The sequence below is a fragment of the Macaca nemestrina genome, chromosome 11 (genome assembly GCF_043159975.1).
Source record: "Macaca nemestrina isolate mMacNem1 chromosome 11, mMacNem.hap1, whole genome shotgun sequence".
Lineage (NCBI taxonomy): Eukaryota > Metazoa > Chordata > Mammalia > Primates > Cercopithecidae > Macaca > Macaca nemestrina.
The window spans coordinates 44,890,679-44,916,810 of record NC_092135.1 but is presented as its reverse complement, the minus strand read 5'-3'; positions in this window follow the sequence as shown (position 1 = coordinate 44,916,810).

The window sequence follows — 26,132 nt, the reverse complement described above, 5'->3', positions numbered from 1 at the left end:
TGGACTGTGATACGGTTTGGCTGTGTCCCCAGCCATATCTCATCTTGAACTGTAATTCTTATAATCCCCATGAGTCGACAGAAGGAAATGTGGGGTTGGAGTCCCCACATAGAGTCCCTACTGGGACACTGCCTAGTGGAGCTGTGAGAAGAGGGCCACCCTCTTCCAGACCTCAGAATCGGAGATACACTGACAGCTTGCACTGTATACCTGGAAAAGCTTCAGGCACTAAACACCAGCCTGTGAAGAGGCTGCCCAAGGTCGTGGGAGCCCACCCCTTGAATCAGCATGTCCAGAATGTGAGACATAGAGTCAAAGGGAATCATTTTGGAGCTTTAAGGTTTAATGACTGCCCTGCTGGATTTCACACTTGCATGGGGCCTGTAACCCCTTTGTTTCAGTCAATTTCTCCCTTTTGGAAAAGGAGCACTTATCCAATGCCTGTATCCCCATTGTATCTTGGAAGTAACTAACTTGCTTTTGACTTTACTGGCTCATAGGAAGAAGGGACCTGTCTTGTCTCTGATGAGACTTTGGACTTGGACTTTTGCATTAATGCTGGAATTGTTGCAGGAAGTCAGGGACCCCAAATGGAGGGACTGGGTGGAGCCACAGCAGAGGAACATAAATTGTGAAGATTTCATTTTAATATGGACATTTATCAGTTCCCAAATAATACTCTTATAATTTCTTGTGCCTGTCTTACTTTAATCTCTTAATCCTGTTATCTTCGTAAGCTGAGGATGTATGTCACCTCAGGACCACTATAATATTTTTGTTAACTGTACAAATTGATAGTAAAACATGTGTGTTTGAACAATATGAAATCATTGCACCTTGAAAAAGAGCAGAATAACAGCAATTTTCAGGGAACAAGGGAAGACAACCATAAGGTCTGACTGCCTGTGGGGTTGGGCAAAATAGAGTCGTAGTTTTCTTCTTGCAGAGAGCCTATAAATGGATGTGCAAGTAGGAAAGATATTGCTAAATTCTTTTCCCAGTAAGGAATATTAATAATTAATGCCCTGGGGAAGGAATGCATTCCTCAGGGGGAGGTCTATAAACGGCCGCTCTGGGAGTGTCTGTCTTATGCAGTTGAGATAAGGACTGAAATACGCCCTGGTCTCCTGCAGTACCCTCAGGCTTACTAGGATTGGGAAAGTCCATCCTGGTAAATTTGAGATCAGACCGTTTCTCTGCTCTTGAACCCTGTTTTCTGTTGTTTAAGATGTTTATCAAGACAATATGTGCATCACTGAACATACACTCTTATCAGTAATTCTGCTTTTGCCTTTTGCCTTGTGATCTTTGCTTTTATCCTTTGCCTTGTGATCTTTGTTGGACCCTTATCAGGAGTTTGTGATTTTGCCCTTGTCCTGTTTCCTCTGAAGCATGTGATCTTTGTTCTCCTTTTTGCCCTTTGAAGCATGTGATCTTGTGACCTACTCCCTGTTCTTGCACCCCCTCCCCTTTTGAAATCCTTAATAAAACTTTCTGGCTTTGCAGCTCAGGTGGGCATCATGGTCCTACCAATATGTGATGTCAACCCCAGAGGCCCAGCTGTAAAATTCCTTTCTTTGTACTCTTTCTCTTTATTTCTCAGCTGGCCAACATTTATGGAAAATAGAAAGAACCTACATTGAAATATTGGGGGCAGGTTCCCCCGATATGGAATGAGTTAAGACTTTGGGGGACTGTTAGGAAGGCATGATTTTGTTTTGAAATATGAAGACATGAAATTTGAGAGAGGCCAGTGTTGGAATGATGTGGTTTGGCAGTACCCCCCACCCAAATTTCATCTCAAATTGTAATCCTCATGTGTTGAGGGAGGGACCTCATTGGAGGCGATTGGATGGAGTTTCCCCCATGCTGTTCTCTTTCCTGATGCCATGTGAAGATGGATGTGTTTGCTTCCCCTTCCACCATGATTGTAAGTTTCCTGAGGCCTCCCCATCCCTGTGGAACTGTCAGTCAATTAAACCTCTTTCCTTTATAAATTACCCAGCCTCAGGTATGTCTTTGTAACAGTGTGAAAATGGACCAAAGTAGATTGTTTTCAGTTTTTGACTACTGTATATAATTCTGCTATAAACATTCTTATACATTTCTTTTTGTGAACATAAGTTTTTGTTTCTCTTGGGTAAATATCTAGGAGAGAAATTTCTAGCTCAAAAGATAGGTGTATGTTTAACTTTTTAAGAAATCACCAAACATTTCTCCAAAATGAGTGCATTTTACATTCTCAATAGCAATGCAGGAGAATTCTGCTTTTCCATGTCCTCACAAACTTTGGTGTCATTAAATTTTTTTAAAAAATTAAAAACGTGGAGCTCCTTTTCATGTATCTATTGATGATTTGTAATGTTTTCTTTAATGATAGATCTGTTCAGATTATTTGAATATTTAAAAAATTTTTTTGACTTTTTATTATTCACTTTTATGAGTCCTTTACATTTTTTGAATACACATTTTTGCCAGATATATGTGTTCAGAATATTTTTCCCAGCCTGTAATTTGTCATTTAAAAAATTATTTGTGTTTTCATTCAAGCTGAAACATTTAATTTTAATTAAGTTTAATTTATTAATATTTTCTTTTATGGTTGGTGCTTGTTTGGTCTGTTTCAATCTTTCCTTTAACAAAATTGCAAAGATATTCTCCTATATTATTTTCTAGAAGCTTTATAGTTCCGACATTTATGTTTAGGTATCTTATCAATTTGAGTGTGTACATGTATTTATGTGTGTGTAATGAGTCAGGGAGTTGAGATTCATTTTTGTTTCATACAGATATTTAGTTATTCTAGTAGCACTTAAGACTTGAATTAACCTAATACCTTGGTTTTATGCATTTTTAATAAGTGCTTTATATGATTCTGATGCAGAGCGTTCAAGGATTATTTACTATGTACTGCTGTGGAGGAAAGGTGAATGGGTATTTATTTATTTTGATTTCCAATTGGAGAAAATTACTAGCATTTGAGTAATAATATTATCAATAACTACTAGGAAAAGCTAAACTTTACTGAGCTTTTGCTGCTTCATCTTGATTATAATAAATACTTTGTATCTAATTTAATATTTACCCAAATCCTATGGAATAGATATTATTTTCTATATATAAGGACACAGAGGCTCAGAGAGCTTAATTCATTGTCCAAAGACTTTCTTTAGCAAATATAGAAGCCAAAATCCAAACTTTGGTTTTCTGACACCAGAGACACTCTCCTAACTACCAGGTTCTTTGCTTTCTTCAATGGGGTACTGATTGTTTTTTTCACTTCTCACAACTGAATGTAATGATTCTTTAATGCAATTGTTCTCAAATATTTGTCTTAGGTAAACTTTATGCCCTTACAGTTATTGAAGACCTCAAAAAGTTTCTGTTATTAGGTTGGTGCAAAAGTAGTTGCAGCTTTTACCATTGAACATAATGGCAAAAACTGCAATTACCTTTGTACCAATCTAATATATAGGTAATATCTAGTTGTATTTAGTGTATTCAAAATTAAAACAGAACTTTTGAAAAATGCATCAACTTCTTTTTTAAAATAACAGTAATGACTCCATTTCATGTTAACATAAATAATAAATTTTAATAAAAAACTATTTTTCAAAAAAAGAGAATAGTGATATTGTTTTACATTTTTGTAACTGTATTATCTGGCTTAATATAAGATACACGTATGCTCATTCTGCTCTTATTCAATCTGTTGAGACATGGTCTTTTTGCTGAAATACAGTATATGAAGAAAATCTGGCCTCACACATATGTATAGTTTTAAAAGAAGGAGTATTTTAATAGCCTTTTCAAATGATTATGACTATTCTTTGATACTACATCAAACCCAACAACTGGTGGTTTCTTAAATACTACCTAAATATCAGGGTCAATGTGGAATCAGAAACCACAGTTAATATAAATAACTTTGAAAAACTCAGTTTTAGTGAATACTTTATTCTTGCATGACTGTATAACAATATGCATTGCTCCTTTGAAAAATATAGTCTGAGTTATACAGATTGTGGTGTGTATGAAAATGCACTATTTAGATCTTTGACTGCAGGGAATATGATTGACTGACAGCACCTGTGACTGTCCTTCTGGAACCACCATCATGTTTGTATGGAGGTCACGCTTCCCATGGCTGCTGCCAGCCAGAGGCTGCACATAACAGAAGCACTAAGGCAGTCCCACCCCACTGAGATGCAGACCTCCTTAAACTGGTGTTTGACTCCAGAACTTGGCATTGGTTTAGTTGAAACATTCCAGGGACTGCTGCAGTCTAGAACTCTTCTTACCCCATGCACTTTCCTTCTTCCCTCCTTTGGTGTCAGACCTACATTGTGGTTCAAAGGCTGTTTCTGCCTTCTCTGGCTCTCTCCCTTTATCCTTCACAGGTCTTCCCATCAGTAGCTTTCTTGAATGTATACTCTGATCTTAGCACCTACTTTTCAGAGGACTAGAACAAATACACAGATCTCCAAAGGTTGACACATTTCATTGTAAAATACCAAAAGCTCACTTTTGTAAATATCACCACTGATCCCACTGGAAAAGTTGTAAGTATTGGGAAGTTGTCAGGCGAAAAGTAGAGGATATATGTTTTCCAAAATTCTAATTTTCATTCAAAAACTTAAATTCATCATTAGCAACATAATTGCCAGTTGTTTTCCTTGAAATGGCAGCCTTACTCCATTCAATGATGTAAAAATCTCTGCCAAACTGCCAGTCTGAATAACCATAGCTTACCAGTCAGTGGCTGTTTCAAGTAAAAGTAGCACTCTAAACAAGTAGCAGCTAGTTCAGCTCGCAACTCAGATAACCAGACAAGGAATATTTCTTGAGAAACTCATTGCACTGCAGAATGCAGCAGAAGTGTCTTTCATCCATCTGGTCCATTTCATCATGCAGAATATTTAAAAGACTTGTACTCAGTGGTTAAGATCTAAAAAATTCATATGTTTTTACTGCTTCATAAAGGACATTTGTAAGTGGAATGGGCACTATGTTTCCTGCAAGTGCATGGCAGTGAAAAATACAATGACTGCTAGTGATGTTTATTGCCATTGACGTGATTCATGCTCTGACCCCAGTCATTTCACCCACCATTGGTTTTGCTCCATCAGCACAAATGCCAACACAGTGGGAAAGTCAAATGACTCCCTAATATTAATATAAAACTAGTTTTGGCCTCACAGACCCTCTGAAAATTCTTAGGAACACCCGGGGGTTCACATACCATTTTTTGAGAACCATTTCATGAAGATATCAAACATTGATTGAACACTCCATAAGAACACTACGTCTTTGTAGGCCCTGAGGATGACTATCACAAAGTGCCTACCCTCGAAGAGCCCTGGCTTTTCTAAAGGAGACACAGGTTATTAAATAACTGGATTAGGGTTAGTGGACTATGTTACGGGGTCAGAGAGAGGATATCATGGTTCTGTCTGTAAGGCTCAGAGGTGACCACGGCAGGGAGGTGATTCTTGAGGCAAGATTTGAAGACTGAGAAAGGGCTTGACCCCAAATAGAGGAGGTAGATATTCTGGGAGGAAGGAACAAATAACTATAAAAATATGGCAGTGCGTGGTGTGCTGATACTACTATCTATCTAAAAAAACAGTAAAAAGTATCATGTAACTATGCCAAAGTTTCCAAAGATCTTGGTTATATTTTTTTAGAAGTTTGATGTCCACGTTATTACCCACCATAAGGAGAACATCAGATGGCACCACACCTCTGTGCCAGCTGCACCACAGACATAGCCTTTCATTGTGGCCCGTACATTTTTCCTCCTGGTGGCTACATCTGTCATTTCTTGGAATATCATTTTTGTTTTATTTCATCTTGTTTTTGTTTCAGTGTTTTCATAGGACCAAAAAATAAGACAAGTCTGAATATTTCCCTGGGTATAACAGAACTGTGGATGATGTCATCATCAATTGAGAATTATACTGCCTTTACATTTATGAAGCTCAAATGACCACATTGATTTGTAACTCAGATCCGGTGTATTTAATATGTGTAAAACCGTGAGTCTTGACATGTAGGCGGTTGTATTTCCAAACATGCTTATGATTTGCTAAGCCATAAAGAAACTGGATACGGCAGATCAGAAGCCTGCTGTGCAAATAAATGTATTGGTGTGGCATATATTGAATGTTTATTTATGTAAACCCAAGATGGATAGGGAGAGGCACTCTTTTAGTTCATCCAACAAATCACTATGATTCAGATGTTTCCTAACAACCACCTGGGGGAGGAGCGCAATCTTCTCATTTAATCTTAATCACTGGCAATCAGAGACATTTCACAACTGGGAAATATCACACAAATTATTAGAAGAGCAATCAGAAAATATAACAAAGGATAGAAAGAAACATAGTTTTTCCTGTGTCAGGGATTTTTGCACAATTACTCAGAGTGTTTAAAGATGTTTTCATGTCACCCTCCCAGACCATCGAGTTTAAATCCAAATTCTTTTTAGCTAAAGACTGTATGGAACAATGGGCTCTTATAGACCAGGTCATTTCATACACAAACAAAATGAATGAATATTAACTCTGAGTTCAGGCTCATTTTTTACATCTCTTCAATATTTGCTGCCTAGGTAGAAGTTTCAGCTTTGCATATTCTCTTTATAAAGCTGTATGTTTTTCTAGGCCAAGGAGTTCCCAAGTGTTTTGTCACCCTAGCTTTTTTGTAAGAGCAGATCAGACATGATAACTAGAAGAATTTATTTCTTGAGCTCTCATCCTTGAATTTCTGAGGCCTAGAATGTTCTCTTTGTTCATCTCCATGGTGTAAGTATTTTTATACAAATTATATTAAGATCAACAACAACCATAGGTAATACATGGGGAGGAGAAATGAAGGCACTCTAAGAGTGTAGGAAAAAGAGAAAAAGTGTAGAGAGGCACAGTGTTGTAATAAGAGCTCCCCAAATCTCAGTGGTTTAATGCTATGGTCAGAATGTTTGTATCCCCCAAAATTCAAATACTGAAACATAATCACCAATGTGATGGTATTAGGATATGGGACATTTGAGAGGTGATTAGATCAGGTGATGGGATTAGTGCCCTTTTTTATATAAAAAGAGGCCCCAGAGAGGTGCCTTGCCCCTTCCACCATGTGGGGACACAGCTAGAAGGTGTGGTCTGTGAACCAGAAAGCAGCCTTCGCCAGACACAAAATCTGCTTGATATTGGCCTTCCCAGGGTCCAGAACTGTGAGAAATAAGTATCTGTTGCTTATGAATTGCCTGATTTATGGTATTCTGTTACTGTAGTCCACATGGACTAAAACACTTAATAAATTAAAAGTTTGTTTCCCTCACATGCCATTGTGAGTTGGTGGCAATGATGGTGGTCGTCGTAGTGGTGGTAGTGGTGATGTCCTGCTCCATGTACTCAGGGACCCATAATCCCTCCACCAGGTGGCTTCACCATATCCCAGGGCTCTGGAACCTACCACTGGATTATCTGTCTCCCAAAGTCCAGAGAAGGAAGAGTTGGAGAATTGCTTGCAAGGTTTGGGGGTTCAGGCCTCAATATGGTATAGCTCATTTTGTTCATATTCTATTGGGTAGATCTAGGTTACAGAACCACACATAACTGCAGGAAAGGTTAGGAAATATGGTCTGGTTGTATGCCCTGGGGGAAACAGAACCAGAATCTGGTGAACACATTGCATTTTCCTGGCCATCTACATCAATTTGTTCTTAGTGATAGTTGTCAGCATTATGGGCACTTTGAATGTAGACAAAACTCAAATTTGTCCTAGTAGGCATGTATTTATCATTTTGTTTATTCACTCAACAAATATTATTGAACCTCCACTTTGAGCAGGACTTTGGGCGAGGCACTCAGTATATAACACTGAGCAGAGAATAGAACACAGAAATAACACAGTTCCTGCCTTCAGGAGCTTACAGTGTCTTACTAACTGACACATCTATTGTCTTTCTCATCAGCTTTCTTAATTTATCCCTAAGCTGCTGACAGTATGGGAATAAGAAAGGAGAGAAAGGCAAGCAATTATCCAAATTTATTATCCCAGAGGTGGCTCTAGCAATAAGCATGTATATCAATGTATCCACTATAGCAATCTTAAAGACAAAACTGAGGAATATATAATTTATATCTTATAGTGCTTTATATTTTTAAAAGTTCTTGCCCATACTGGTGAAAAGGAGTTAAAATTAGCTTTGTGACTTTGAGCAAATGAACTGAACACTCAAGGTTAATTCCTGATCTACAAAATGGAAATAATACTAGAATCTACCTCTTAGAGTGATTGCAAGGATCAAATAAAATTAAATGAATAAACTGCTGAGCAGAATGCTTAATTTACAACAATATTAAAAAGTGATATTAACTAATGCTGTCATTACTATTTGACTTTAAAAATGAAAGGTAGCAGAATATACCACCTCAAAATATAACCCACCTTGTCATAAGGGTTATTTTGAACTGCAGGCAATTGAGAAGAAGCAGATATCAGAAAAGTTCTGCCCTTTTCCTGTTTGCATAAAAACAGGACATAAATTTGCAAAGTTGTTTGTCCAAATCCACTGTCAGAAAGGACAAAGTTTGATTATTACCAATGATACCTTTAGACCCTGATCAGCTCAGAGACTGCACCAGAGGAATCTACATCACAAAGTTTCCTAACTGGCCTTTATCTGCTGATAGTTTCCCATATACTGTAGACCCTTAAACAATGTGGGGGTTAGGGGCACTGCCCCTCTCCTTCCACTCCAGTTGAAAATCCGTGTGTAAATTCTTCTTTCTCTCTTTCCTTTCTCTCTTTCCTTCTCCCCTTCCTTCCTTCCTTCCTTCCTTCCTTCCTTCCTTCCTTCCTTCCTTCCTTCCTTCCTTCCTTCCTTCCTTCCTTCTTTCCTTCCTTCCTTCCTTTCCTTCCTTCCTTTCCTTCTTTCTTTTCTCTTTTCTTTTCTTTTTTCTCTTTTCTTTTCTTTCTTTTCTTCCATTCTTTCTTCCTTTCTTCCTTTCTTTTTGTGGAGATGGGGTTTCTCTCTGCTGCCCAGGCTGGAGTGCAGTGGTATGAATATGGCTCACTGCAGCTTCAACTTCCTGGGCTCAAGTGATCCTCCCACCTCAGTCTCTCCAGTAGCTGGAACTACAGGTGCACACAACCACACCCAGCTAATTTCTGTTTTTGTTTTTTTTGTTTCCAGAGATGGGGTTTTGTCATGTTATATAGGCTGATCTTAAACTCCTGGGCTCAAGTGATCCACCCACCTTGGCTTCCCAAAGTGCTGGGATTACAGGTGTGAGCCACTGCACCTGGCCTTTGTATAACTTGACTCTCCAAGAACTTAACTACTATTAACCTACTGTTGAAAACCTTACCAATAATACAGTCAATTAACACATATTCTGTATGTAATATGTATTATATACTATATTTTTACAATAAGTAAGCTAAAGATATAAAATATAAAGAAAATCATGAGGAAGATAAAATATATTTACCGTTAGTAATTGGAAGTAGATCATCATAAAGATTTTCATTCTCATCATCTTCACATTGAGCAGGTTGAGGAGTAGGAGGAAGAGATGGGATTGGTCTTGCTTTCTCAGGGGTGACAGACACAGAAGACAATCCATGTATAAGTAGACCCACGAAATTCAGACTGTGTTGTTCAAGGGTCAACTGTATTCACTTTCCTACATTTCCTGCCCCTAGAGATTCAAGGTCCTTTTCCTTTGTCTTGTCACTTCTCAAAAAATGTATTGCTTTTTGGTGAAGATGGCATGTAAGCTGGAATTCTAAGCTACCTCTTTGAGAAATATTTTTTCTCTGAGTATTCACCCCCATATATATAAAACACACATGTTAGTAAACATGTTTGGTTTTTTTCTTGTTAATATGTTCTATGTTATAGAGATCTAAGCTAGGAACTCAGAAGGTTACAAGGAAAATTATTTTTTCCTTCCCCGCATAAACAATCCTGTGACATAGGTTTCTATTTACCGTATTAACTATTAAGAATGTTACTATCTAGGCTTTTTTTTTTTTTTTTTGGCCAATGAGAAAAACTATAGTTCAGAGAATGAAGTTTCTAGGAAGAAGCTGTACAGCTTAGAAATGACAGTGTCAGGGTTGGTTACTGTGGTTGTGTCCTTCCATTGATTCTGATTCTTTGCAGGGCCTACAAGGTATAGAATACTTTTGAGAACCATTTGTTTTCTTCTATTAAAAATAAACTGGGCTAATAAAATGGAAAGACAAGTAGTACTTCCTCTGGATAACCAGCCATGACAGTTTTTACAAGCATGACATTTTTCAGTTCAGGCAGCATATAAAGCATCTACACATTGCTGTCCTTCCACAGAGGTTGCTATAGTTTATGGATGGTGTGGGAAGCGAAGAGTGGGTGTAAGATTTGGGGTGCTTGAGTTCTAATATTTGTTCTACAGGTGGTCAGCTGTATGACTTAAAATATATCACTTCACCTTTCAGAACTTTTTTTTTTTTTTTAATCTAGAAAATAGATATCTGGAACATTGTGTAATTACTAACCACTCCACCAATGTAGCATAAAGCAGAGTAGCTGATGAACAAGAAGACAGAAAACAGCTTTTGGAAAATAGAGGTGAAATGTAAGTCATCTTGAGATCTAGACTTCTGAGCCTAAGTCCTCTGATCCTAAGACACTCTACTGTTTAAGGAGTTTAAAGCCTTCAATGTCCCTAGAAAGTAAGTAGAGTCTAAATAGTCTCTGTTGCCATGGTAGAGAAAATTCTGAAGATAAAAATTGTGTCTATATTGAGGGCTAATTATGAACAAAGATTCATATTCTACAGTGTTCTCTGTGCTGCCACAGAAACAGACATGGTGTTAGCAAGTCCTTGAATAAACTTTTATAACCAATTAATTTGTTATTCTCTAACAGTGTCTCTGTGGTCATCATAAAGATTTTACTTGATTTAGTATAAAGACCAGGGAATAGCATTTTTTAAAAATTCTCAAACATTTATTAATGTGTATGTTCATACATATACATTCTGAGACAGGATCTTGCCCTGTCACCCAGGCTGAAGTGCAGTGGTACGATCATGGCTCACTACAGCGTCAACCTCCTGGGCTCAAGCTATCCTCTTACCTCAGCTTCCAAAGTAGCTAGGCCCACAGGGATGCATCACCATGCCTGGCTAATTTTTAAAATTTTTTGTAGAGACAGACTATCTCTATGTTGCCTAGGCTAGTCTTGAACTCCTGACCTCAAGTGATCCTCCCAGTTCGTCCCCCAAAGTTCTGGGATTATAGGAGTGAGCCACCATGCCTGACCTATTAATGTATATTTTTAAAAGAAAGAATATTACTGATTCTAAGAATATAGTGGAAATTCCATGTTGTCTTATTGAAATGATATAGTTGCACTTTAGTTAGAATGCTACAATTCAGTTCGAGTTGATAGTATCTTTTATTCTGCAAAATCAAGTTGGCAAAAAATTTCTGATTAGTCGAAAAACCTTATGTATAAAAATAATTGATAACAATTCAACTATTAGATTTGTCTAGAAAATTAAAAAGTCATATGTTTATCCCATTATTAATCTTTCGACCAGTTTATTTTCACCTGTGAAGAAACATAGGCATAGCCAAGTCTAGACTAATTGATCACAGGGAGGAGGGCAAAGGATTAGGTTGGACTTATACTTGAACTACACTCTTTCCACCAACTGCATTTGGTACATTCATCTTGATTTTGCTTTGATTTGAAAAAACTTCTATGAAGGATTTTATTGTCAGAGTATCAACAGAGAGACAGTGAATGTTACTGGGATAAATATAAACTAATATCAGTTACATAACTGACTTCATCTCTAAATCTCAGTTTCCTATTTTGTCAAATATCTAAGACAGAAATCCTTACCTTTAGGAGAGTCATGGGACTTAAATGAGACAGGAGCCATGAAGTGCTTGGGATTTAGTTGGCTTCAATAATCATCAGTTCCTTTCCTCCCTAATGATACTACCTTCCATTAGTTATACACATTCTGTGTCATATCTGTGCTTAAACTCTTAACATGAATCATCTCATTAATTGCTCAAAACATGACGAAGTTGAAGCTTCGGGAAATTAAATTAAGTTCCAGGTCACCAGCTTGGTAAGTGTCAGAGAGAGTTTTCTAATTTAGATGTCCCTGACACTGAAGACCATGTTCTTGGTCATCATGTATATTTACTTTCTGTTGTGTCTTTAACACATTACCATAGACTTAGTGGCTTCAGTGGCACAAATGTATTCTCTCATAGTTTTGGAGATCAGCAACCCAAAGTAAGTTTCAGTGAGTTAAAATCAAGGTGTTGACAGAAATGATTCCTTCTGGAGGCTGCAGGATAGACTCCATTTCTTGCCTCATCCTGTTTTTGGAGGCTGCCTCCATCCTTCTCTCCTGGGCCTCTCCTCCATCCTCAGACAGTGGGGCACCTTGCTTCCATTGTCACATTGCCTTCCTCTGTGATCAAATCTTCTGCCTCCCTCTTTCCCAGCACACTTGTGACTATATTTGCTATTGCCATTCTTATATTGTTACCTCCATTATTACCACCATTGTTACCACCTGTATGCTATTGCTCTCTGCTATTTACAGACTATATATGACCATATTTCTCTAGGTAACTTTTTGGGAGTAAAATCTTGAAGTTACTCTTGTCCAACTCTTTGTAGAAACTCAGCTGAAAATGAAATATTTTTAAAAGAATTTCAGAAAGATATTCAATTCCTACATTTCTCAAGTTACTTTAAAATCAATCCCCTGATTAAGCAGATTAGTAGAAGGGTGGCATAAGTGGACTTGATCCTTTGCCCTTCTGCAGAATTGCTTAACTGTATTGTGCTTTGATATTACATCATTGGCCTACATTGAAGGACAGTGTAAGAAACAGCCCAGGTAAGGCAGCCTAGGCCAAGTGTTAGTTATCAGAATTTAGTTAAACAATGCATATACTCTTTCTTTGTACTTAGGACTTGGGGTTAATCAGGGACCTGGATTCATGTTTTTTCCCTACTTTGAGGACTCAACTCTCTACTTTGAAGGTACTGCCTTTCAAGAGCCTCTATATGTCATGGAATGACAAAACCCTACTTTTCCTCCCCAGAACAGAGCAGCATGTGTTCTTACAGGTGGCTACAGCATATTCATCACTTTATCACTTTTGCCATCTTCACATCGGCTGTCTGTTATGTTGCCAGACTGATTCTTGAATTCCTTTTTCTGATTTCTTTAAGGCTGTTGGCACCATCTTGGTCCATTTGGTTTAGTTGGTTTTGCCCCCACCACATCTGCTGGTATGATGACATTCATTCGCTTAGCATCAAATCGGCTCAGTACCTGGAGATCATGCTCAATTTTGTTTATAATTTTGTATCATTTGATTCAAAAGGCTGTTGGCATTTTCTGGCACTTAGATTTTTTTCATTAATATTTCTTTTTTTCCTGAGAGTTTGTGTTGTTTCTTTGAGGAGGAATAAAATGCCTGTGGGTCAGAGTGTGGAGATTCAGTCTGTAGCTTACTGATTTTTAAGGGTGATTCTGGGAATCTCCTTATCTTCCTATTGCTTCTTACCTGTGTAACTCATGGCTGTTATAAGGACTTGTGCTTGTGTAGTATTTTCTAGATTGCAGGGCTTTGGAAGGGAGGTGTGATATTAATAGTGACATAAACATTTGTATGGAGATGGTAAGTTGACCTATCAAAAAAAGAAAAAAAAAAAGCTACAAAGTCTGACGTAGTTTTGGCTGGAAAAGACATTCATGAGAGATGCCCAGGGTTTGAGGATTACCCATTTCTGAGAATAGTTACACATTATGACCCAACTCCCTTGAGAAGAAGAAAAGATGGAAGTGATCCAGGGACAGATTGAATGCAACTAAGTTGTCTGAGTCCCAAGTTATGTTTGAGAAAGGTTGTTTTGAATCTATATCTTTATAATAGGCTTGATTCCTATCAGTCTAGGAGCAATAGATGCATCTGAAGAAGAGAGAATGTTCTGTGTTGATTCCCAAACCTATCAAGTTATATGCTCTTACTACGTTTATGATAGAAATATATTTCAGCTTGATGTTTTTAAAGCTATGAATAATAATGGCATGATTATGTGATAAGGGATACTCTTTGAATCCCTTGAGGTATGTTTGTTTGAACAAAGTTCATTCACATTCAGTATCATGATACTGAAATAATGACAGAATAAAGAACATTCACCTAGCTGTGCATTTAGATTTAATGGCAGTTTTAGTGTAGCTAAATTTTCCAGGAGGCATTTCTCATCTTTTTTTCAATTTCTTAATGAGCAGTGAAACATTTGAGCTTTTGTCTCCTTTTGGGAGAAAAAGAGGCAGTGGAAAGATGAGCTAGAAAAAAAGGAAATGCCTGAATAATATGGATCAACAAGATGCTGGTTTACAATTTTTTACTTCAATAAAACTATTAACTACTTTATAAAAAATATTTTTTTATTTTTACTAAAAAATATAATCTGAAAGTTTCTGTCAATAGTGGCCAACAACTTAGATATATAGTTTTAGAAGATGATCTTAAAAAGAAGTAAACTTGGCCGGGCGTGGTGGCTCATGCCTGTCATCCCAGCACTTTGGGATGCCAAGGCAGGTGGACAGGAGTTTGAGACCAGCTTGGCCAATATGGTGAAACTCATCTCTACTAAAAATACCAAAATTATTCGGGCATGGTGGTGTGCACCTGTAATCCCAGCTACTCAGGAGGCCGAGGCAGAAGAATTGCTTGAACCCGGTAGACGGAGGTTGAAGTGAGTCAAGATCGCACCATTGCATTCCAGCCTGGGCAACAGAGCAAGACTCCCATCTCAAAAAAAAAAAAAAAAAAAAAAAAAAGTAACCTTGAGGAAAAGAAATCATTAAAAATGTTAAAGGGACTGGAGTAAGTTTGTCTGGTGAAGACCAGCTTGAGAGAGCTGCTATTAGAGGAGAAAAAAGTTTCGGAGTATTGAAGAAGGAGGATTTAGGAGGAGGGAGTAGGAGTATGTGCAGTGTGATTGATAAAGGGCTTTACATTCAATGTTCAAGAATAACTAAAAGACCTTAAGTTATCCTTAGAGGGAGGGGTTCCTTAAAAGGGTGAAGTGTAATTATTGAAGTAATGTCTGACTTTTTTGCCCTTATTGAAGATGTTCCAACACAGTCTTGATTTCCCAACTGTCTGCTAATCAACTGTGATCTAGCTGTAGGCCATGAAATGGGCAAGGGGGTACTTCTTAATTTCAAGACAATGGTAATCAGGAACAGAGCCATAGGGGTTAGACAGCCCTGCTTCTTCAATTTACCTTAGACAATTTATTAAGCTTTCTGAAACAGTTTCTTCATATGTAACATCAATTTAATAATACCTGTCTCACAGTGTGTATTAAAGGAAGGTTCTGAGGATTAAGTGACATAAAGTATATAAGTTGTCTAACATATAATAAGTACTCAAATTATTGTAGTTACTACTGTATTTATTACTGTTGTTTCTAAGCATCTAAGTAAAATCATTGTTCTGTAGAATATCTTAGTGGTATGTGGTGAGATGAAATATTGAAGGTGTTAAATAATGATTAAAAGTTCAGTGTATGAACAAAAGGTCCATAGGAAAAGCGTGACTCAAAGGCAAACCTTTCAAGAATGCTGACCACACACAAGCACATTTTTGGCTGCAGCAAGCAGAGCAAATATACCCCAAGATCAGAGCCCATTAACAGATTCTTAGAGCCAAAGTTCTGGGAACCAGCCACTTTCAGCCCAGGTCAGCTAAACTATCCCACATTTGTGAGGTGCCAGCAGTGAGGGCACGTGCTTTCCAAGTCAGGAAATGTGAATCAGAAAGAGGATGTGATCCTGGCAGGGAATACCCTCATTCTGATAATCACTGATAGTGTTTATTTTGAACAAGAATAATCCTGGTACCTGCTCATACATGACAATACACAACCTGACACTATGAGAGAATAGTTCTGGACAGGTAGGCAGGAGTCCCATCTAGCTTAATTTTGCTACTAATGTGCTAGAAAAGTACGGCAAGATAAACACATTCATAAACTCTTGGAGCCTCAGTTCCTTCTACTGAGCAAAAGGACTGAACCAGAGGACCTTGAGGTTTCTTCAGCTTATTATTTTTCTCTGTGACAGCACATTTGTGATTCATGCATTTTTATTAGAGATTTATACCTTATTAATGATTTTAAAAAGCATAATTCATTTTTCCCCTTTTTCATTGGTTGACCCAGATGAGCATCAAAGGTATGAATAGGAGATTCACCGTACAGGTTTCCCAGTTAACTGAATATTGACTAGTGAGTAAATAAGATTTCAAAAAGTGAGTATACAGGATTCAAATTAATAATTTCATTCACATTTATATAGGGGATATTTTCCAAAAAGGTAGACATATATGGTTAGTGAATATAGTCAGGCTGACTGAAAATATCTACACATGGCTAGCTCAGGGAAGCTAAGAGAAAGTTACAAATTTTAAAAACAAGAGGCGACAATGATATGTTAATTTGTCCCAGGTTATTTACTGAGGAAATAAGGTATTTTCTCTTTAATAGAGAAAAGTTTTTTATTTTTATTTTCTTTAAGAACTGACTAAATATTTCAGGTGAAAATTCAAGTGTACTCAGTCAGATGACTTGATCCCAAACAAAATACAGGATGAAAAGCAGGCATTGATATTTAGGGGGGTGTCCCAAGGTTGATCTTAGCTGCATTTTCCCTCCCCGCAAGATGGAATTGCTAAACAATATCATGGAATACTTTACATTTCTGCAATGCCTTTCACTAGCTTTGGAGAATATCTTAAAGGGAAATATGTTCAGTACTTTATATTTCATTTATTTCTTCTTGTAAGAATCACAGGTTTCTGAGAACTTGTGAGAGTTGCCTTCCATATATTCCTCAGCATTGGATGTAATACTTGATGTTTCTCTTATTTTCAAATGCGGGATATCATGCTTACATGCACACTATTTTGGGTCATTAAAGTGGCATAATGGTAACCAAGGCTCCTTCTAGATTAGTATGAAGCATTCAGGCAGAAAAAGATATATTTTTTTTTATGTATCTCATAGATACTTCACTCCATCTTAAGAAATAGAACACAATGATTGGGCTAATCTCCTGTTTAGATTTTCTTTGGTCATGTATTATCTAGAATTAAGAAAATAAAGACCTATGTTCACCACCCCCTTATCTCCCCAACATCCCCAGACTATGGAATGTTGGGATTCATACTGTGAATGCTCTGAAAATCAATTACTATCAGATTTTGTTTTCAGGGCTGCCAGACAATATTTTGGCTCAACTTCAGTCCATTTGGAACACAGCTGTTAAGTTGTTGACAAAAACTAAGGAAATATGAACATGTTCCACTCTTTCAAAAAAAATCGCATTTGCTGGCAACCAACTCAGATGGATTTGAAATTTTCTTATTGGAGAGCAAGTCAGTATCACTCTCTGGCATCCTTTTGGGCTGATCTGGTCATTCTTGTGTTCCAACACATATGGCACCCTTCACTCACCACTTGGGATTTTAGAATTTACTTTTGATCATGAACTTGAGCTTTAAGTTACTGTGTTAATAAGTGTCCAAAACTTTAAGTTTCACTGGGATTTAGTGTCTCATTGATTTCTCCACATCTCCAGGATCATTTGTAAAAAGGCTTTAATGGCGAGTCAGCATTGATTTATTTCTAAAAGATTAGTGGTTATATTATACTGCATTTTTTTCTTTGCAAATAATAGAAAAATACTATTCAATTAAATAATAAATAGTATGCTGCCCTTTATCTAAGAAAATATGGGAATTACATATGTGTATATAAGTATATATATATGTTTGTTCACATTAAGAATAAAACCAATAGATAAAGCACAGAAATGTTAAAACTTGATCTATCATGGGAAGGAGAGAACAGGGTAGAGGGAAGAGGAATAGAAACTAGACTTCTTTGAGTATATACTGTTTCTTGATTTGTCTTTGGAATTATGTAGATTTTTACCTTATAAAAAAACAGAATAAAATACATATAAAAATAATTTCTAAAAATGTTTTAAAAGGAAATAAAATAACCATGTACCCAATATAACTTTATGTGATGGTGAAAATGTTCTATATCTCCACTATTTAATAGTAGCCTCTAGCTACATTTGGCTAGTGGACACTTACAATGCAGCTAGTATGCTGAGAAACTTAATTTTAAGTTATAGTTAAGTCACTTAAATTATATTTTTACTAGCCATATGTGGCTAATGGCTACCATACTAGACAGCACAGAAACAGAATAGTCACATAGGAAGGAACTACTCCAGGTGATTTTAAAATTCAGGAATTTGATTGTATATCCCTAGGACAAAAAGAACTTAAGATAACAAAAAGAACTTAAAAATAATATTAAATGATTTTAAGTTATAATACTTTTGCGAGTAATATTGTTACCATTATTCTGAGTCTGTTAGGTCTATACTGTGAGATATTTAATAAATCAAATGAGTAATTATGTACATGTCCTTGAGAACCCAGATTTTTGGCATGACTGGAAGAAGATACAGATTGAAGGTTCATAAGTTTAATTTTTTGTCTTTTGTAGAGACTATGTTGCCCAGGTTTGTCTCAAACCCCTGGACTTAAGCAATCTTCCCACCTCAGCCTCCCAAAGTTCCGAAATTACAGGCCTGAGCCACTCTGCCTGGCCAAAAAGTTTTGAGGCTTCTGTATGAATTTGTTATATATGTATTCTTAAGAAAATAATTTCCAACTCTGTTCAATGAATAGCCCTAGAAACAATGACTAACCCATTAGCAAGTACAACCCTAATGCTCAGATTATGGTCTCTAAATGCCTTTTGTCAGGAAAAGGAACCAGGACTCATTGGAGAAATGGATAATTCAGTGTCTGGGGCAGATAATTTATAAGATAAATCTGAAACATCTTGCCATAATTTAAAATAGGGATGCTTTCAAAAACTAGTAGGATTGTGCCAAAAAGAATCAGACACAATTTGGAAAAATTTCTACTGAACAAAGATGGAAAAATGTGTGTGCCATATGAATAACAAGGACAATTGATTTAAAAACTTCAAATACTTTAAATCATAGGTTTATACTAATACTTTAAAAGTTTAGATATCTTTGAGGGATTCTAGAAAACAAACTCATTATGATAAGCTAAATCATCAAGCAATTATTCTGTTTTTCCTGTGTGAACTGTACCTCAGGGTGACCAAAGATAATTTCTCTTTGTAACACTGTTCTCTCTAATAAATAAAGAAGTAACAATGAAATAAGAATATTACTATCTTCTAGCTCTTGAGATATTATTAATAGATCTGGGTAATGATCATTAATTAATACATACATCTCAAAATGTGATAGAAGTACCCTATGATGAATATGCACTGCTTCTTTATTGGTTTTCTTTTATTTTGTTTTGTTTGCTGTAATAAACCCCTAACAAAAATTATATATATACACACACACACACACACACACACACACACTTACTTTTTCATATATTTTTATTTTATGAGACAACTTATATACATAAATGTATACATATATACATATTTTGGATACATAAAATATGTATACATACATGCATGTGTGTACATAAGTTGTCTCACAAAAATAAAAATAAATGAATAAGAAAACAAAATCAAACCTACATCTGATCAAGCCTTCAGATTTAACTACCAATTTACGGAAACTAGAAGGAACAGAAGATCTGATAAAGGATTCCATAGGTGGGTAATTAATGAAATCGGACTGTGGAATTCCATAGGAAGGATCAGCAACTGTGACCTGTGGGCCAGATTTGGTTCCTCACCTATTTTTGTTAATGCTGTTTTATTGCAACATAGTCTTGCTCATTTGTTTACATATTGTTTATGCCGTTTTATGACTGAACAGCAAAGTTCAATAGTTGAAACAGAGCTCATATGAATCTCAAAATATAAAATATTTACTATCTGGCCCTATATAGAAAAAGTTTGCTAACCTCTACTTAACATGACAAAATTACCTGATTTTATCAATAATAATAACAATAAAATACTTCAAGAAAAAAAAAAACTGGAGAAATATGTACAGAATGATGATGGGGAAACCTATAGACCTAATGCCACTTAAAGAAGCCTTGCCAACCAATCACGATATATGGACATTATTTGGATCTTGATTTAAACAAATATATTTTAAAGCAACTTTTAAGAAAATCAGAAAAATCTAAATATTGCTTGGACATTGAAGACTTTAAGAAATTATAGGGACGGGCGTGGTGGCTCACGCCTGTAATCCCAGCACTTTGGGAGGCCGAGGCGGGCGGATCACAAGGTCAGGAGATCGAGACCACGGTGAAACCCCGTCTCTATTAAAAAATACAAAAAACTAGCCGGGCGTGGTGGCGGGCGCCTGTAGTCCCAGCTACTCAGGAGGCTGAGGCAGGAGAATCGCGTGAACCCGGGAGGCGGAGCTTGCAGTGAGCTGAGATCACGCCACTGCACTCCAGCCTGGCCACAGAGCGAGACTCCATCTCAAAAAAAAAAAAAAAAAAAAAAAAGAAATTATAGGTTCTTTTTTAAAGCTATGATATTAAAGTTATATTTTTAAGAGCTCTTATCTTTTAAGTGTTTATTCTGAAATGTTTACAGAAGAAATGATATGATCGATGTTCAGGATTTACTTTAAAATAGTCCAGGGTATAGGAAGTGGGTAGAAATACAGATGAAACAAGAATGACCATATATTGGTATTTTTGAAAGTGGTAACAGATAAATTGGATTAATTATACTGTTTCTCTACTTTCACATATGTTTGAATATTTCCATAGTAAGAAAAAAATTTAAATGTCTTTTTGCATGGAACTTACATTTTAATAGAGGAGAATGAAGTAATAAAGTAACTAAATGTAGAGTTTGCAGAGTTTGAGGAAAAAAGACATGAGGTGTTGACAGGAGATGTTGAAATTTTTGAGAGTGACATGGACTGTGTGGTATGTAAACCATACACAGTACCTCTAGGTCTGGAGATGAAGCCGGCTTCCTGAAGCGCACGTAGGAAAACTGAGCAGCCCGTACTCAAGAGCCTGACTTCCTGGGTCAAAATCCTGACTTTGCCACTTACTAGTTGCATTACTCAGTTAGTTACTTAGCCTCTCTGTGCTTCAGTTTCCTCATGGTGTATAAGCATTTGATAAATACTAAAAAAAAAAAAAAAAATCATGGGGATTGATGCTGAAAGTCTTTTAAAAATTAACAGCTTTCTTATCAGAAGTGTGTTTTCAATATTCTAAAACAGTGGTTCTCAAATTTTAAAGCACATCAGAATCATTTAGCAGACTTGTTATAATACATGTTTCTGGGCCCTACCTGACTCTTCAGCCCAGAGTTCTTAATTCAGTAGGTCCAGTGTAGAGCCTGACTTTGTTTACAAAATGTTCCCAAGTGATGATGATAACGCTGGTCTCGGGACCTATCTTTAGAACTGTTTCATAAATAATTCCTTTATTCTGTTGCTGTCCATTTCAAAGGAGAAATAAATGCACTTGACTGTTTTTTGTTTTTTAAAGAAATCATTTGCTAACCCAATATTCATACCACAGAGGAAATGACTTTCTTAGGTTTGTCCCAAATTGAGAGAGTTTGCGTTTTCTCTTCTTGCCTTTTATGACTGAATGAAAGAAAACTGTGCTTATGAGGTAAAAATGACATACCAGCTGCAGATTATTTTTCCCATTCTTTTTTTAATTAAAAGAATTCAACATAGCCAGACAATTTCTCACCTACTCATCTCCATCTAAAACAAGACACCATCTGTTATGTATCCACTTAATCAGAACCATGACAAATTGGAGCACACTCAGGTCTCTGATACCATATACCACTCCCCAGGAGTTTCTGCCTAGACCTTTGAAAGGTCCTGATCAGAGGCTGAGAGGACAGCTGGCCATTAGACTGCAGCTGGATTCAATCAGAGAAGATGCCCCCAAGGACTCCCACCAAATAAGCAGGGTCAAACAGCCTGGCCAGGATGAAGTTGGAAAATGAGTTACCTGGTGTCTGGGAGGATTCTGAGTTTGATTTACTTTTCAAGAAGGTTAAGTTGTCTTTCAAAGCCAGTCTTTTTTCTCTTTGTGTCCATCAAATATGAAGCGGGCATGTTGAAAGTTTTCAGCATGTCCCCAATCTATGCCTGGGCTATCACTGGGGTGCTGCCTTGCAGACAAAATGCCTCCATACATGGAATGGAGGGTCTAATTTCTTTTCCTGCCGGTCTGAGATGACCTGTAGACTGGAGCCAGATGATCCACACCACTTCAGAACTTCTCTCCAGCAGCTAGAAAGGTCTCTCATCTCTTTGCTGCTAACAATTCATTCGAGTTCAAGAGCCGAGAAAGCAGGTGGGCATTTGAAAGGAGAAGAAAGAGAAAAATCAGCCAGAGAAAAGGAAACAGATAAAAAGCAATGTTGTAAGAAAAAGTGTAGTTAGAATTTGGAGACTGTAGTCAGGGGCAATGGGGTTAGTAACTGAAGTTTCAAGAAATATTGTAGGTGATTTTTTTAATGTAGGGTAGAGGCAATGAAGAATAAATATAAAGATACAGAAAAGAAAAGCTATGCAGATGATAACTGAAGCCTTAAAAGGAATTTTCAGGGTTAATGATCTGCTTCATGTCTTCAAATACTTATCCATTAAAAAGTAAAAATTGTGTATATACTTTGAAACAGCTACGTGAAAGGGGTTTCCACATTTTTCTTAGTAATCCATAAGTAATGTTGGGAAAAGAGGAATGTATGCTTAGTTTTGTAATGAATACAGTACATAGAACAAAATAAGCCTATAGGAATATATTTCTAGAATTCCAAAGAGAAATTGTTTATTTAAGGAGTAAGTAGGAGATAAGAAGTATTCAAAATGTTCTTAGCTCTTTACTTTTTTCTTTCTTTTATTCATTCATTTGGCAATTATTTATAAGAACCTGCTGTGTGCCAGGCACTTCAAAAAACTAGACATTTAGCAATGAATAGAAGAGAAATATTCTTCCTATCAACTTTTAGTAAGCCAAAGAATACCTAAAAATTTTTGTTGAAATGTAGATTTCTGGGCCCAAACCCAAGATTCTGACCCAGTATATTTGTGAAAAGGCCCAGAAATATGTACTTTTAAATATTAACTTTGGTGATTCTGATACGGGAAAATAGTCCTTGTAGGTGATCTCATGAAGTCTTTTAATGAAAAGAAAGTTTGTACATATGGCACTTCACTCCATTTGCCTTCTTTTCTACAAAAGAGTCTAGCTGTAAGATGGTGTTATAATTTATACTTCCCTCAGGAGGCCAGGTTTCTCCCCCTTGAAGAGGATATCGTGGGCAGGAGGTACTGCAGAAGAATATAAGTCATTTCTTTCTTAGCGTCTGAGGGTCAAATTGGTCCCAATTCTCCAGAACACATCTTAGGGGCATTTTTGCCTTGAAGGGAATGTTTCCCATCTGAAAAAACCTAGTCATTTTCCGATGAGCATTAGTCCAAGAGCGTCCTCTACGGTCCTAATGCTTATTCCTTTCCAGGGTGTGTAAGCACCCATGGACCTCTGTTTATCGGATTAGTTACGCTCGCCAATGTAGCAGTCCTGCACCCGTTTTCCTGCCTTTCTAGACCACAAAGAAAGGGGTCCGGGATGCTGGATTCTAGTGGTCCTTTACCAGCGTGCCCAACATAGCCTTTGCACTTAGAGGTGAGTCCTAGAGATCGGCTGGGTTCCTGAGTATTTCATAACAACCCAGCTGCTCCATCAAGATGCACTCCCATAAACAACAGTTCTTATGCAAATTCGTTTCAGAGAGGGTGTAGGTGACCTTTTGAGTCAGGATTGAAATGGTCTTTTTGATTCTGTAAGTACTGTAAGGCTTGACTGAGTGCAAACAGTTCCAACATTGGAGTAGACCAATTATTAGGCAATTCTCCTAAAGCTGCTTCCACAAGAGTCTGCCTATCAGTTACTGGATAACCATTGCGGTTTTTTTTGTTTTTGTTTTTGTTTTTGTTTTAATTCTCAATCACCTGGGAGGAACCATCTATTGTCCTGTCCTGAAGGGAGTTCCTCCTAGGTGTGGTCGGACATTTGTATGGTAATTAAGATTTAAATCCCCTGTAAGGAAATCTGCTGGGTTAAGGGAATTATCAGTGGTTAGTGTTAAATTACCTTTTTCTAACAGACTAGCCCCATACTTTAAGATTTTTGATTTAGTAAGCTACCTTTTTGCTTTTTTGACTTAGAATAATTCTGAACTGATGAGGTGTGCTCACAATGAGGTTTCCTCTAAAAGTTACTTTTCTACTTTCTTCTATTATCAAAGCAGTTGCCGCTACAGATTGAATGTATTTGGGCCATCCGCGGGTCACTGGGTTAAGGATTTTTGATAGGAAGGCTACGGGTTGTCAGTGGTCTCAGTGTTACGCCCTTGTTTACACTGACAACAAGGTATTATTGGAGCATTATAGGGTCATGGAGGAGACTTTCAATTATCAATTATAGGTTTTTAATTTACCCTGGCTTTTAAAGTAATAGGGCACACTGTTTTTTTGTTTTTGTTTTTTTACTATTTCTATCTTTCTCTCTTTGACTCCCTCTTTGTCTCTCTGCCTCTTTCTCGTCTTTCTCTCTCCTCTCTGTCTCTCTCCTCTCTCTCTCTCTCTGTCTCTTAGCCATTTACAAACTTGGGACCCTGGCAAGGGTGGTGGGGAACGGGTCCCACATAACTGCCCATGTTGAGAGCTGTAGACCTAAATTGGCAGGGACACCAGGGACAAGACTCCCTGGGTTTATAGCCTAGATGCCTAAGGACGCAGCATAGAGCTTCCTTAGATCCCTTTGGAGATACAATTTGTTAGAGGAAGTGAAAGTCTGAACCACTAGTACCTAGGAGGCAGGGGTCAGAAGAAGTAGATTCAGAGGTAAGGAGAATTTTGGGACTACACTTTCAAGAAAGTTGTGGTCGGGACCGAGGTGGTATGGGTCAGAAGGAAAGTTAGGGGTGCACACATGGGCAACTGTTGAATAGAGACTTCTGGCTGTGCCATGATCTCAACGGCCTAACACCGGGAGTTCAGATGACAGCTTTCTGCCGTTAGTAGGCCCTCGGCTTCCCCAGGAAAATTGAAAGCGGAAGCTGGTTCTAGGCAGACAAATGCTCCCAACCCAGAAGGGTTGGGGGTTGTTAGAAAGCCTTTCCCCAGGGAGCCTCACACCTAAGTCTGAAGTCCCACAGCCACGCTAATCGTTTTCATCCGGCCAACAGGTGCTCGTATTTTCGTCCAGTTCTAAGGAATGATAGGACAGAATAGCAAGTGAAAGTGGTCCAGTATTACTCACCGCTTTGGAGGTTCCATCTGGGTCAGCAAAGTGTTACCAGGGGGTTCTTGCTCCCAGAGCTCCCAAGATGGCGGTGGACTGCTTCCAAGATGGCGGGCAAGCCTTGTGTTCTCTGACCTGGGGTTCTTGCCCTCACGGATTCCAAGGAATGGAATCTTGGGCCATGTGGTGAGTGTTATAGCTCTATTAGAAACTGTGCGTCATGTAACAGAACTGTGGAACCCAGTAACTAGTGTTCAGCTTGAATAGGATGAACCCGGGCACTTATCCATGCAGGAACAATGGCAAGCCTTAGGCCGATTGGGAGCGGCAATGGGCGCCTTGCTGGATCAGGAGCACAGCAGATACCCTGCCTGATCCAGAGGGCTGGAAGTCAGCAGTGGGTCTGCGACGGTGGCAAATGGCAGTGGTAGGCAGCAAACAACAATGGTAGACGGCAAACAGCAATGGTAGATGGCAAACAGCAGTGGTGGACAGTGAGCGAAAGCTCAGCTTGAGCCATAACAAAACACGGACCAGAAGAGAGTGCAGTTGCAAGATTTAATAGAGTGAAAACAGAGCTCCCCTACAAAGAGAGGGTCCCAAAGAGGGTAGCGCAGTGATCTCATGAAGTCTTAAGGCATCAACTGTCTCTAATAGGAGTTCTGAGTGTACTTCACCAGCTTGGCTCTTTTCCCTGGGCTCCGGACCTTTATATTCAAGCCATCTCCTGG